Source organism: Thalassophryne amazonica, chromosome 4 (genome assembly GCF_902500255.1).
Source record: "Thalassophryne amazonica chromosome 4, fThaAma1.1, whole genome shotgun sequence".
Taxonomy (NCBI): Eukaryota; Metazoa; Chordata; class Actinopteri; order Batrachoidiformes; family Batrachoididae; genus Thalassophryne; species Thalassophryne amazonica.
Window position 1 is genome coordinate 84,923,493 of NC_047106.1, and position 15,537 is coordinate 84,939,029.

The window sequence follows — 15,537 nt, forward strand, 5'->3', positions numbered from 1 at the left end:
TTTTAAAGGCGTGAAAAACAGCAAAGCCCACGAGGAAGACAACATTCGCACTGAGGTCTTTAAAGAAGGCAGTCCCTTTCCCCAATGCCAACTACACCAATTCATCATAAAAATGTGGGCTCAAGAGGAAATTCCCGCAGACCTAAAAGCCCACAGAATCTCCTTGCTGTCTACTGCAGGAAAGGATCTTGCATAGATTGCCAACAGCCATCTAAGACCACTAAATCAAATCAATTTTATTTATATAGCGCCAAATCACAACAAACAGTTGCCCCAAGGCGCGTTATATTGTAAGGCAAAGCCATACAATAATTACGGAAAAACCCCAACGGTCAAAACGACCCCCTGTGAGCTAGCACTTGGCGACAGTGGGAAGGAAAAACTCCCTTTTAACAGGAAGAAACCTCCAGCAGAACCAGGCTCAGGGAGGGGCAGTCTTCTGCTTGGACTGGTTGGGGCTGAGGGAGAGAATCAGGAAAAACACATGCTGTGGAGGGGAGCAGAGATCAATCACTAATGATTAAATGCAGAATGGTGCATACAGAGCAAAAAGAGAAAGAAACACTCAGTGCATCATGGGAACCCCCCAGCAGTCTAAGTCTATAGCAGCATAACTAAGGGATTGTTCAGGGTCACCTGATCCAGCCCTAACTATAAGCTTTAGCAAAAAGGAAAGTTTTAAGCCTAATCTTAAAAGTAGAGAGGGTGTCTGTCTCTCTGATCCGAATTGGGAGCTGGTTCCAGAGGAGAGGAGCCTGAAAGCTGAAGGCTCTGCCTCCCATTCTACTCTTAAAAACTCTAGGAACTACAAGTAAGCCTGCAGTCTGAGAGTGAAGTGCTCTATTGGGGTGATATGGTACTATGAGTTCCCTAAGATAAGATGGGACCTGATTATTCAAAACCTTATAAGTAAGAAGAAGAATTTTTAATTCTATTCTAGAATTAACAGGAAGCCAATGAAGAGAAGCCAATATGGGTGAAATATGCTCTCTCCTTCTAGTCCCTGTCAGTACTCTAGCTGCAGCATTTTGAATTAACTGAAGGCTTTTCAGGGAACTTTTAGGACAACCTGATAATAATGAATTACAATAGTCCAGCCTAGAGGAAATAAATGCATGAATTAGTTTTTCATCATCACTCTGAGACAAGACCTTTCTAATTTTAGAGATATTGCGCAAATGCAAAAAAGCAGTCCTACATATTTGTTTAATATGCGCATTGAATGACATATCCTGATCAAAAATGACTCCAAGATTTCTCACAGTATTACTAGAGGTCAGGGTAATGCCATCCAGAGTAAGGATCTGGTTAGACACCATGTTTCTAAGATTTGTGGGGCCAAGTACAATAACTTCAGTTTTGTCTGAGTTTAAAAGCAGGAAATTAGAGGTCATCAATGTCTTTATGTCTGTAAGACAATCCTGCAGTTTAGCTAATTGGTGTGTGTCCTCTGGCTTCATGGATAGATACCTGGGTATCATCTGCGTAACAATGAAAATTTAAGCAATGCTGTCTAATAATACTGCCTAAGGGAAGCATGTATAAAGTGAATAAAATTGGTCCTAGCACAGAACCTTGTGGCACTTATAATTAACCTTAGTCTGTGAAGAAGATTCCCCATTTACATGAACAAATTGTAATCTATTAGATAAATATGATTCAAACCACTGCAGCGCAGTGCCTTTAATACCTATGGCATGCTCTAATCTCTGTAATAAAATTTTATGGTCAACAATATCAAAAGCAGCACAGAGATGAGTCCACTGTCTGAGGCCATAAGAAGATCATTTGTAACCTTCACTAATGCTGTTTCTGTACTATGATGAATTCTAAACCCTGACTGAAACTCTTCAAATAGACCATTCCTCTGCAGATGATCAGTTAGCTGTTTTACAACTACCCTTTCAAGAATTTTTGAGAGAAAAGGAAGGTTGGAGATTGGCCTATAATTAGCTAAGATAGCTGGATCAAGTGATGGCTTTTTAAGTAATGGTTTAATTACTGCCACCTTAAAAGCCTGTGGTACATAGCCAACTAATAAAGATAGATTGGTCATATTTAAGACCGAAGCATTAATTAATGGTAGGGCTTCCTTGAGCAGCCTGGTAGGAATGGGGTCTAATAGACATGTTGATGGTTTGGAGGAAGTAACTAATGAAAATAACTCAGACAGAACAATCGGAGAGAAAGAGTCTAACCAAATACCGGCATCACTGAAAGCAGCCAAAGAGAACGATATGTCTTTGGGATGGTTATGAGTAATTTTTTCTCTAATAGTTAAAATGTTATTAGCAAAGAAAGTCATGAAGTCATTACTAGTTAAAGTTAAAGGAATACTCGGCTCAATAGAGCTCTGACTCTTTGTCAGCCTGGCTACAGTGCTGAAAAGAAACCTGGGGTTGTTCTTATTTTCTTCAATTAGTGATGAGTAGAAAGTAGAAGACATCAGACAGCAGAAAACATCCTTACTGAAAGGCACTAGCGACTGCACTCTACTGGTGGTTGGCTCTCACTGCGATATTGTATCACTTCCTGTTCCGGAGCACAGCGGTGTTTTGCTGTATCTGTTAGCTGTTTAATCTGCGTAGTTAGATTGATCGAGATAACTAGATAACGATTTATTTCACAGTGTAATCTTCACGTGCCTTAACTAAAGCACCCTCTCTGCTGAATCACCTCTGAATTATTTTCACATTATTCACTTTGTGTGTTTTTAGGAATCCGCTAGCTTAGCGCAGCTATTAGCTCTTAGCCGGTTTAGCATGGCAGCTTCTCGTGTCTCTCCCACACGTTTCTGTGCTGGGTGTGAAATGTTTAGTTATTCCTCGGCCTCCTTTAGCAGTAACGGTACTTGTAATAAGTGTAGCTTGTTCGTAGCTTTGGAGGCCAGGCTGGGCGAATTGGAGACTCGGCTCTGCACCTTGGAAAATCCTACAGCTAGCCAGGCCCCTGTAGTTGGTGCGGACCAAGGTAGCTTAGCCGCCGTTAGCTGTCCCCCAGCAGATCCCGAGCAGCCGGGAAAGCAGGCCGGCTGGGTGACTGTGAGGAAAAAGCGTAGTTCTAAACAGAAGCCCCCTGTACACCACCAACCCGTTCACATTTCTAACCGTTTTTCCCCACTCGGCGACACACCCGCCGAGGAACAAACTCTGGTTATTGGCGACTCTGTTTTGAGAAATGTGAAGTTAGCGACACCAGCAACCATAGTCAAATGTCTTCCGGGGGCCAGAGCAGGCGACATTGAAGGAAATTTGAAACTGCTGGCTAAGGCTAAGCGTAAATTTTGTAAGATTGTAATTCACGTCGGCAGTAATGACACCCGGTTACGCCAATCGGAGGTCACTAAAATTAATATTGAATCAGTGTGTAACTTTGCAAAACCAGTGTCGGACTCTGTAGTTTTCTCTGGGCCCCTCCCCAATCGGACCGGGATTGACATGTTTAGCCGCATGTTCTCCTTGAATTGCTGGCTATCTGAGTGGTGTCCAAAAACTGAGGTGGGCTTCATAGATAATTGGCACTGCCTTACAGAAACCTGGTTACAGCAGGATGAATATGTTAGTTTAAATGAGTCAACACCCCCGAGACACACTAAGTGTCAGAATGCTCGAAGCACGGGTCGAGGAGGAGGAGGAGCAGCAATCTTCCACTCCAGCTTATTAATTAATCAAAGACCCAGACAGAGCTTTAATTCATTTGAAAGCTTGACTCTTAGTCTTGTCCATCCAAATTGGAAGTCTCAAAAAACAGTTTTATTTGTTATTATCTATCGTCCACCTGGTCGTTATTGTGAGTTTCTTTGTGATTTTTCAGACCTTTTGTCTGACTTAGTGCTTAGCCCAGTTAAGATAATTATAGTGGGTGATTTTAACATCCACATAGATGCTGAGAATGACAGCCTCAACACTGCATTTAATCGATTATTAGACTCAGTTGGCTTTGCTCAAAATGTAAATGAGCCCACCCACCACCTTAGCCACACGTTAGATCTTGTTCTGACATATGGCATAGAAATTGAAGACTTAACAGTATTCCCTGAAAACCCCTTTTTGTCTGATCATTTCTTAATAACATTTACATTTACTTTAATGGACTACCCAGCAGTGGGGAATAAGTTTCATTACAGTAGACGTCTTTCTGAAAGCGCTGTAACTAGGTTTAAGGATATGATTCCTTCTTTGTTATGTTCTTCAATGCCATATACCAACACAGTGCAGAGTAGCTACCTAAACTCTGTGAGTGAGATAGATTATCTCGTCAATAGCTTTACATTCTCATTGAGCACAACTTTGGATGCTGTAGCTCCTCTGAAAAAGAGAGCCTTAAATCACAAGTGCCTGACTCCGTGGTATAACCCACAAACTCACAGCTTAAAGCAGATAACCCGTAAGCTGGAGAGGAAATGGCATCTCACTAATTTAGAAGATCTTCATTTAGCCTGGAAAAAGAGTCTGTTGCTCTATAAAAAAAGCCCTCCGTAAAGCTAGGACATCTTACTATTCATCACTAATTGAAGAAAATAAGAACAACCCCAGGTTTCTTTTCAGCACTGTAGCCAGGCTGACAAAGAGTCAGAGCTCTACTGAGCCGAGTATTCCTTTAACTTTAACTAGTAATGACTTCATGACTTTCTTTGCAAATAAAATTTTAACTATTAGAGAAAAACATTATTCATAACTATCCCAAAGACATATCTTTATGTTCAGCTGCTTTCAGTAATGCTGGTATTTGGTTAGACTCTTTCTCTCCGATAGTTCTGTCTGAGTTACTTTCATTAATTAGTCACTTCCTCCAAACCATCAACATGTCTATTAGACCCCATTCCTACCAGGCTGCTCAAGGAAGTCCTACCGTTAATTAATGCTTCGATCTTAAATATGATCAATCTATCTTTATTAGTTGGCTATGTACCACAGGCTTTTAAGGTGGCAGTAATTAAACCATTACTTAAAAAGCCATCACTTGACCCAGCTATCTTAGCTAATTATAGGCCAATCTCCAACCTTCATTTTCTCTCAAAAATTCTTGAAAGGGTAGTTGTAAAACAGCTAACTGATCATCTGCAGAGGGGAGGTGATGGTCTAGTGGTTAAGGTGTTGGGCTTGACACCAGAATATCCTAGGTTCAAATCCCCGCCTGATTGGAAAATCACTAAGGGCCTTTGGGCAAGGCCTTTAATCTCCTATTGCTCCCGGTGTGTAGTGAGCGCCTTGTATGGCAGCACCCTGACATCAGGGTGAATATGAGGCATTATTGTAAAGCGCTTTGAGCGTCTGATGCAGATGGAAAGGCGCTATATAAATGCAGTCCATTTACCATTTAAAACAGCTAACTGATCATCTGCAGAGGAATGGTCTATTTGAAGAGTTTCAGTCAGGTTTCAAAATTCATCATAGTCCAGAAACAGCATTAGTGAAGGTTACAAATGATCTTCTTATGGCCTCAGACAGTGGACTCATCTCTGTGCTCGTCCTGTTTGACCTCAGTGCAGCTTTTGATACTGTTGACCATAAAATTTTATTACAGAGATTGGAGCATGCCATAGGTATTAAAAGCACTGCGCTGCAGTGGTTTGAATCATATTTATCTAATAGATTACAATTTGTTCATGTAAATGGGGAGTCTTCTTCATGGACTAAGGTTAATTATGGAGTTCCACAAGGTTCTGTGCTAGGACCGATTTTATTCACTTTATACAACCACTGGCAATAATTATAGAATCACCGGCCTCAGAGGATGTTCATTCAGTTGTTTAATTTTGTAGAAAAAAAGCAGATCACAGACATGACACAAAACTAAAGTCATTTCAAATGGCTACTTTCTGGCTTTAAGAAACACTATAAGAAATCAGGAAAAAAAAATTGTGGCAGTCAGTAAGGGTTACTTTTTTAGACCAAGCAGAGAGAAAAAAATATGGACTCACTCAATTCTAAGGAATAAATTACAGACTAAGATCACAGATTAAGGTTAATTATGGAGTTCCACAAGGTTCTGCGCTAATACCAATTTTATTCACTTTATACATGCTTCCCTTAGGCAGTATTATTAGAAAGCATTGCTTAAATTTTCATTGTTACGCAGATGATACCCAGCTTTATCTATCCATGAAGCCAGAGGACACACACCAATTAGTTAAACTGCAGGAATGTCTTTCAGACATAAAGACATGGTTGACCTCTAATTTCCTGCTTTTAAATTCAGATAAAACTGAAGTTATTGTACTTGGCCCCACAAATCTTAGAAACATGGTGTCTAACCAGATCCTTACTCTGGATGGCATTACCCTGACCTCCAGTAATACTGTGAGAAATCTTGGAGTCATTTTTGATCAGGATATGTCCTTCAATGCGCATATTAAGCAAATATGTAGGACTGCTTTTTTGCATTTGCACAATATCTCTAAAATTAGAAAGGTCTTGTCTCAGAGTGATGTTGAAAAGCTAATCCATGCATTTATTTCTTCTAGCCTGGACTATTGTAATTCATTATTATCAGGTTGTTCTAAAAGTTCCCTGAAAAGCCTTCAGTTAATTCAAAATGCTGCAGCTAGAGTACTGACAGGGACTAGGAGAGAGCATATTTCACCCATATTGGCTTCTCTTTATTGGCCCCCTGTTAATTCCAGAATAGAATTTAAAATTCTTCTTTTTACTTATAAGGTTTTGAATAATCAGGTCCCATCTTATCTTAGGGACCTCGTAGTACCATATCACCCCAATAGAGCACTTCGCTCTCAGACTGCAGGCTTACTTGTAGTTCCTAGGGTTTGTAAGAGTAGAATGGGAGGCAGAGCCTTCAGTTTTCAGGCTCCTCTCCTGTGGAACCAGCTCCCAATTCGGATTAGGGAGACAGACACCCTCTCTACTTTTAAGATTAAGCTTAAAACTTTCCTTTTTGAAAAAGCTTATAGTTAGGGCTGGATCAGGTGACCCTTAACCATCCCTTAGTTATACTGCTATAGACTTAGACTGCTGGGGGGTTTCCCATGATGCACCCAGTGTTTCTTTTTATTCACCTCTTTTTGGTCTGTATGCACCACTCTGCTTTTAATTATTGGTGATTGATCTCTGCTGTCTTCCATGGCATGTCTTTTTCCTGACTCTCTCCCCTCAGCCCCAACCAGTCCCAGTAGAAGACTGCCCCTCCCTGAGCCTGGTTCTGCTGGAGGTTTCTTCCTGTTAAAAGGGAGTTTTCCTTCCCACTGTTGGCAAGTGCTTGCTCATAGGGGGTCGTTTTGACCGTTGGGGTTTTTCTGTAATTATTGTATGGCTTTTGCCTGACAATATAAAGCGCCTTGGGGCGACTGTTTGTTGCGATTTGGCGCTATATAAATAAAATTGATTTGATTTGAAACTTAGCGTGACTTCTGACCGTCAAGAGGGATAACAGACATGATCTTCACTGTCCCCCAATTCCAAGAAAAGTGTAGAGATCAACATCAACCATTGTACCTTGCCTTCATTGACTTGACAGAGGTGTTCAACAGTGTGTTACGTCAACTTCTATTGAAGATCCTGAGCAAAATGGGCTGTCTAGAGAAATTCATCAAGATCCTGAGGCTTCTCGACAGTGACATCTCTGCCACAGTTCTGGTAAATGGCACAAAAACTGAAGCCTTCAATGCTGAATCAGTAAAACAGGGCTGCGTCATTGTCCCAGCGCTTTTCATCATCTTTGTGGCAAGAATCCTCTACTTGATCAAGGGAAAGGTGCAGTGTAAAGAATGGATGGAAAGCTCTTCAACCTGAGCCGACTGAGAGCCTAGAAGAAAATCACTACCACTTCGCTCCTGGATTTCCAGTGTGCTGATGACAGCAGCTTGTCATCCTTTACAGAAGAAGGTCTTCAGAAAATCCTTGAAACCTTCAATGAAGCCTATACCAAGCTTGGTCTTCACATCAACCTGAAGAAGACACTGATCTTGTATCAGCCTCTGCCCAATGTGGTCAACCCGAATACTCCTGCTGTTAAACTGCAGGGACATTATTCTGGTCTCATCTGACAACATGACCTTCTCCCATGCCTCCTCTGGATCATCCAGATGGTCACTGGTGAACCTCAAGCAGACCGAGGGAGATTGACAGTCATCTTGTGTTTCTTCCATTTTCTAATAAATAATCATAACAGTTGTTGTCTTCTACCAAGCTGCTTGCCTGTTGTCCTGTAGTCCATCCCATCCTTGTGCAGGTCTACAGTTTTGTCCCCGGTGTCCTGGTGTGAGTGATTGAGTGTGTGAACAGGTGTCTTTTATACAGGTAACAAGTTCAAAGAGGTGCAATTAATACAGGTAAAGAGTGCAGAATAAGAGGGCTTCTTACAGAAAAATTAACAGGTCTCTGAGAGCCAGAATTATTGCTGGTTGGTTGGGGTTCAGATACTTATTTGCAGCAGTAACATACAAATAAATTATTAAAAAAATCATACATTGTGATTTCCGGATTTTTTTTTTTATTTTTTTTTTTTAGATTATGTCTCTCACAGTGGACATGCAACTAAGATGAAAATTTCAGACCCTTCCATGATTTCTAAGTGGGAGAACTTGCAAAATCGCACTTCCCTCACTGTATAAATCATTACAAGATTTAATGTTGAGTGTGGCATGTGACTTCGTAAACTACTCTTATTTGTATTGTTTGGAAATATTGTGGATAAGCCTTCCAAATTCACTATGAATGTGGTTGGGGTTTTTCTTTTTTTTGGGGGGGGGGGGGGGGGGGGGGGGTTGTTTTGTTGTCTGTGCATGTATAGTATTAGTAGTAAAAAATAGTAACTGGTTATTAACTGAAATGTTACTTCATTTAGAAATGATTAACACATTGTTTATTAAGTATGACAGTTCAAATAATAAACACATTTTAGACATATTTTCATTTATCATGAACAAAACATTTATGGTAACGTGTTATTCTTCTGGGCTTCTTCTACACCCTGCTGTCCGGTATTATATGGGGCACTGCACCCAGTGGCAACTATAAAGGGGAGCAGACACATGCACATTGGTTAAGAGGCCACCAATGTGCAGCAGCAGAGTCGTGATAGCCAGCCTGTGGGCCTACAACAGTGATCATCCTCATAAGATAGGTGAATGTTTATATATTGGCTGGAATGCTCATTGCACCACCGGCCTCGTGCAGACCAGCTGTAGATTAAACATCATGCTCAGGACAGCACAGTCATTGCTCAACGACACTTCAACACACAGACAGTTGCAGGCTGATTCAGTGATCTGGTTGTACAGCTTGGATTGTGCTTGTAGTGCTGTGATTTAACAATGCAAAACATTTTTAAAGATATTGAATGTGAATAATGACACAAGTTTCTGTGATCTGTAGGCAAAAACCTGCACAAAAATGCCAGAAATAAAATCTTAAGCAACTGAAATAGTACAATAAACACAAGGGGCTACATGCAGTGTAAACACACTGCTCATTTTGCTTTGTGGCTACCTTTTTTTTTTTTTTTGACTTGTGTTAGTGCGTGCATGTGTTACCTGTGTGTCTTTGTTGTTGGGTGTAGGAGTACATGTGTTTAACCATGTGTGTCTTCATTTGTTGGCTTGGATTACTGGTGTCTGTGTGGCAGATGGTTCAGGCGAGAGTGCAGTAATACAGAGAGAAGCTCAACAATGTGTTAAGTGCTTTGTTTATAGATGTACTACCGTGTGCCATCAGAAAGATTTCACAATAAAACTCTATACTCCAACATTTTGTGATTTTAACACAAGAAATTGAATTGTACCTGAAAGTTTTACACAGTGGAATCATGTGCAAATGCATGATTTATTTTTAATGTGTTTAACACATTCAAAAAATAAATGTATGTAATGTCTTTAAATAAATGTAATTTAGTATGTGTGAAGAATTTTAGCACCCAATGGACACAATTTGTTTTTGGTATCCTATTACAATTTATAAGCGATTGGATTCACATTTTTACAATTATTTCACTGGGCAAGTCACAACGTATTTTTTTTCCAATTTTAAAATGAGGTTTATAAGTTGATAATTAGTTTGTTTTTTTTTAAATTAGATTTAGATTTTCATTGGAATGGGAATGTCTAGACATTTCAAATTAGATTTTCCTGTTAAATCACTGATGAACAAAAATGTAAAATACTACATTTTTAATCAGAATTGCAGTGTGTTTGTGTACCTGTGTGTGCAAACACTGTTTTACCCTGCTAGAGGGGAGGTCAAAGTGGTATTTGGTTTGTTTCTTTCTTCGAATGAGTCTTAAGCAGAAGCAAACCATTGCAGATTTCTGACACCTGATTCTGTATGTATTTGGTTAAAAAATAAATAAAATTGGATACTCAGTTGGGGCAGGAAACCTTGTGTTATCATTGGTAATAGTACCATTGTAGAACACTGTGGCCAATCTGGAAACTGTTGAAAATGTTCAAATACATTTTTGATGCTCACACTTTGGTAAGGGGTAATATGCGTCTATTATCAGCTAAATGATACGCCAATATGATTGGATAAAACACTAAAGAATAAATAGCAATACACCGTTTTCGTGGACGGGTAATATTTTTCATACCACCAGAGTAATCAGCCAATCCGGACAGCGGAGCGGCGCCACGACGAAGAGGCGCAGTCAGAGGAACTATGAAATACTGGTGAGTCACTATTAATAATTTCTTACGTGTCCAACCTCGTAGGTTGATCGTTAAAATTAAATTCATTAGTTCTAAAAGCCATCACAATTATTTATAGGAAAATGTTGTTTTTTTCTACTAATGTTTGAACTTTGAGTGTTTACACAGGAGAGAAAAGTGAGAAAATGTTAATGCCTGTTTGAGAAAAGTGTATAAAGTGTGTAGTGAGGGGTTTTACAGCCTTAACAGATCTATAATAATTGTAAAAAATAACGCTGACTACTTCGCGGATTTCACCTATCGTGGGTTATTTTTAGAATGTAACTCCCGCGATAAACAAGGGACCACTGTATATGATAAAATCGTTATCAAGTTGTTCACCAATGAATATGGCTTTTTACACCCTTCATAAAACCACTTATAGGTATATGATAAAATCGTTATCAAGTTGTTCACCAATGAATATGGCTTTTTACACCCTTCATAAAACCACTTATAGGTATATGATAAAATCGTTATCAAGTTGTTCACCAATGAATATGGCTTTGTACACCCTTCAGAAAACCATACACTCTTCGGCCTCAGGGTGTACGGTTTTCTTCAGGGTGTATAAAGCCATATTCATTGGTGAACAACTTGATAACTGATATTATTACCCGAGGCCATCAAATATGGCCATCGGGTATTGTGAAGACTTTGCGTCCTGTTGTCTGTGGTCAGCATAGTCCAGACCTATTACTGCCAGAGTCTTCAGATTCCCAGGGAACATTCTTGGGACACAGATCTTGGACAAGTTCAGAGATGGCTAACCTTGACCTATTTTAAGAGGTTAGAAAGTCACATTCTGTTTCAGTCTGTTACATTTTTTGTTTTTTGTGAGCGGGGGTGACAGCCCATCAGAGTAGAATGGCACTGTGACATCAGTGGCTGGTCTAGCTAGCTGCAAACTCTGTTTCGTTTGTGTGTAAATATAACCTCTTTATCATATATTATGTAAAAGCTACCGAGAAATAAACACTTCTAAAACTGAAAATGTTGCTTTTGGAAGCTGATAACACCTCTGCAGTGATTTACAAGACATTTCATGGATGTCAGCGTGCACGCTAACTTCCGTTCGCTCAAAGCTAACATCTGCTCTTGTCAAAAGCTCATGTATGCACACACGCATGCCCTCCTGCAGACGCCATTAAAACATAAATAAAATATTGTTTCTGATTGATTGAGAGGCTTTATTGAACATGTACAAATTGTAGTAAGACAACAAGATGTTAATAATTAATGTAAATAACAATAAATGCATAATATATAGATAGATATACTTTACACTGGGGTACCAATTAAGGACCAGTTTCAGGCAGGTAGGTGAAGATTTATGACCCCTTCAGATTTATGGGTAGGCTGTAGGCTGCCCAGGTGGCACCCTACAGAAACCACCCAAAATGGCTTGCCACACTGCACACAAACTTACAGAGGCACCATTACCCTGCTTATGGGAGCAAATTCCGCAAGTTTCATGAAAATTGGAGGAAGTTGCCACTTTACCATATTTAGCCTGTTCGTGAAGTGGTCCAACAAAAACGGTGCAAAAAAGGGTCAATACTGAAACCAGCCACAAAACTCTCTTTACCACTGCAGATTATAAGACAGTGCTCATATGGCCATTGGCAGCATACCACATGAACATGTGCATGAAGGAAAAGAATTGCAGTTTGACATCTTCAAGTGGAGATAAATTTTATTTTTAATACATTATATTTGTCAGTTATATTGTACAAACAGAGCTGTTGGAATTTTCAACACAGGGGCTGGTCACTTGGTTAATTGCAGTGTTTCATCACTACCATTCATTCATTAACAGTATTAATTTTCTGCTGCTTGTTCGGGTCATGGTGGCAATAAACCAAGCAACTCATCCCACACTTCTATCACTATTGATACACAATGCTTACAAGCAACTAGTATGACAAGGCAGGAAGCATAATTTTGTGCGCTTGCTCAATGCTGATATTTAGCTTTATCTATTATTGATGGGCAAGGAAAGCCTATGAGGATGCCTGTTAAACGTCACTTCTCGAAACAGAGGTTGGTATGTAGAGTGCAGCTATACGAGCTCTATTAGAAAAGTATCCGACCTTATTATTTTTTCAAAAACCATATGGATTTGAATCACGTGTGATTGCGTCAGACAAGCTTGAACCCTCGTGCGCATGCGTGAGTTTTTCCACGCCTGTCGGTTGCGTCATTCGCTTGTGAGCAGGCTTTGAGTGAGGAGTGGCGGAATGATTTGGGCTTTTTTTCCATCAGAATTTTTTCAGAAACTGTTAGAGACGGGCAGCTGGAAACCATTAGAAAAATTTATCTGGCTTTCGGTGAAAATGTTACGGGTTTGGTAGAGAATAAGGAGTGTTACTGTCGCTTTAAGGACGGCCCCCAGCGGCTGTGGGGTGCGCTGCGCTCCGAAGCCGCCATCGACAGGCTGAACGACCATTTCATTTCTAAACGGATGGCTGTCTGGATCTGTGACCATCGTGTGCCATTTCTCTGGTTATCACAAGAGCTGGACATCAACGATTTTCCGGCAGATTTCACTTTTAACAAGAGATTTTGTCATGGAAAGCCGAGCGGAGGCTTCGCGCGTCACGATGGATTCGCTACTGGAGCGAGACAAAACCACCTCCGTTTTGGTCTCACAGGACGGCTTTGAGATGGCGTTCAGACAGCTGTCGGTGGTTTTTTCATCGAGTGATTATCCGAGAAATTGTGGATGTGCCTGGACATACCAGAACATGTCCCGTGAGGCTTCATCACGGCGTTGCTTTGCGCCATGTGGCACCGCGCGAAGCCTCTGCTCGTCTTTCCATGACAAAAACTCCTGTAACAGTGGAATGTGCCGTTCATTTCCAAACTGGACGCCGTGTTTTATCCGGGACGTCGTCTGACTAGCACAGGAATTGTGAAAAGACATGGACATCAGCACTTTTTCGGCACATTGAGACAGACGTGTGGAGGAATTCCGCGCGTTGCGGCGGTGCCTCATGGCGCAAAGCAACGCTGTGATGAAGCCTCACGGGACATGTTCTGGCATGTCCAGGCACATCCACAATTTCTCGGATAATCACTCGATGGAAAAACCACCGACAGCTGTCTGAACGCCATCTCAAAGCCGTCCTGTGAGACCAAAATGGAGGTGGTTTTGTCTCGCTCCAGTAGCGAATCCATCGTGACGCGCGAAGCCTCCGCTCGGCTTTCCATGACAAAATCTCGTTAAAAGTGAAATCTGCCGGAAAATGGTTGATGTCCATCTCTTGTGATAACCAGAGAAATGGCACACGATGGTCACGGATCCAGACAGCCATCCGTTTAGAAATGAAATGGTCGTACAACCTGTCGATGGCGGCTTCGGAGTGCAGCGCGCCCCACAGGCGCTGGGGGCCGTCCTTAAAGCGACAGTAACATTCCTTATACTCTACCAAGCCCGTAACATTTTCATCGAAAGCCAGATAAATTTTTCTAATGGTTTCCAGCTGCCAAATCATTCTGCCATTTCCTGACAATGAAAATCCGCCGAGGGGGTGGACCACTCCTCACTCAAAGCCTGCTCACAGGTGAATGACGCAACCGACAGGCGTGGAAAAACTCACGCATGCGCACGAGGGTTCAAGCTTGTCTGACGCAATACACGTGATTCAAATCCATATGGTTTTTGAAAAAAATAATAAGGTCGGATACTTTTCTAACAGACCTCATATTACTCTGTGCACACCTGATTGCTACAGATACCAGATTTAAAGCAGAGTAGGTCCTGATTTGTACTTCACTGGGAGACCAGTTAGAAACACCAGGAGCTGCACACGTTTCTCCATGTACGGCTGGAGTTGTCAGGAAGGGCATCCACAGTAAAAATCCTCCAAATGTGAATCTCGACGGTATCTCCTGTGGTGTCACGGAGCAACTGGGGACAGCTGAAACCAAAAAGAAAATGATCAAATGCCAAAACTCAGCACAGTCCATTTATTATCAATCAATCAATCAATCAATTTTATTTATATAGCGCCAAATCACAACAAACACTTGCCCCAAGGCGCTTTATATTGTAAGACAAGGCCATACAATAATTACGTAAAAAGCCCAACGGTCAAAATGACCCCCTGTGAGCAAGCACTTGGTGACAGTGGGAAGGAAAAACTCCCTTTTAACAGGAAGAAACCTCCAGCAGAACCAGGCTCAGGGAGGGGCAGTCTTCTGCTGGGACTTATTAGATGATTGAAGGGAAAGGGGAAAGAGTTGCTCAAATAAGTTGGGGTAACAAGTCATTATTCTGTCCCAAACTTGGATGCTGCATGCGGAAGTATTGAAGATGGAGCCAGAGAGCAGTGGAGTAAAGTGCAGAGCAGACAGAGGCCACAGTGTTGATAGTAAACACACTCTCTGTCTGCCTGCTCGGCAGAAGGATCTCTCACACACACACACACACACACACACACACACACACACACACACACACACACACACACACACACACACACACACACACACACACACACACACACACACACACAGCACTGTGCTGCTTCACTACCTGATGTCGTACCCTCAGGCGGAGTGCTCAGTACACACCTGGCATACACACAAACACTGCAACTGGTCAAGGGTGACAGAAACATGGACTGATTTCACACTGCTGTGTCTGACAAGGCAAGCAGCTCTTTTATTCAGTCACATTAACAGCTGGTCATGTTTTTTTTTCCACCCCTGTTCATTCTTACCTTTTAAGTTTCAGTCACTTTTTATTGTACGCATTGTGTCCTGTATAACAAATACTAACAAATGCTCAAATTACTGGCTCTAGAAATAGCATTTTCAACACTCAGGAGAGGTCTTTTCTGACTGTGGGATAAAATCATCCTACCTCATGATATGATCTACAACAAGATGAT

General features: G+C 41.2%; 1 protein-coding gene across 1 annotated transcript in view; it reads left to right on the top strand.

Moving 5' to 3' along the window:
- Nucleotides 1-15,537, top strand: part of clpb (caseinolytic mitochondrial matrix peptidase chaperone subunit B) — a 128,828-nt gene that overhangs the window by 17,262 nt on the left and 96,029 nt on the right. The gene's annotated exons all lie outside the window — the stretch shown is intronic.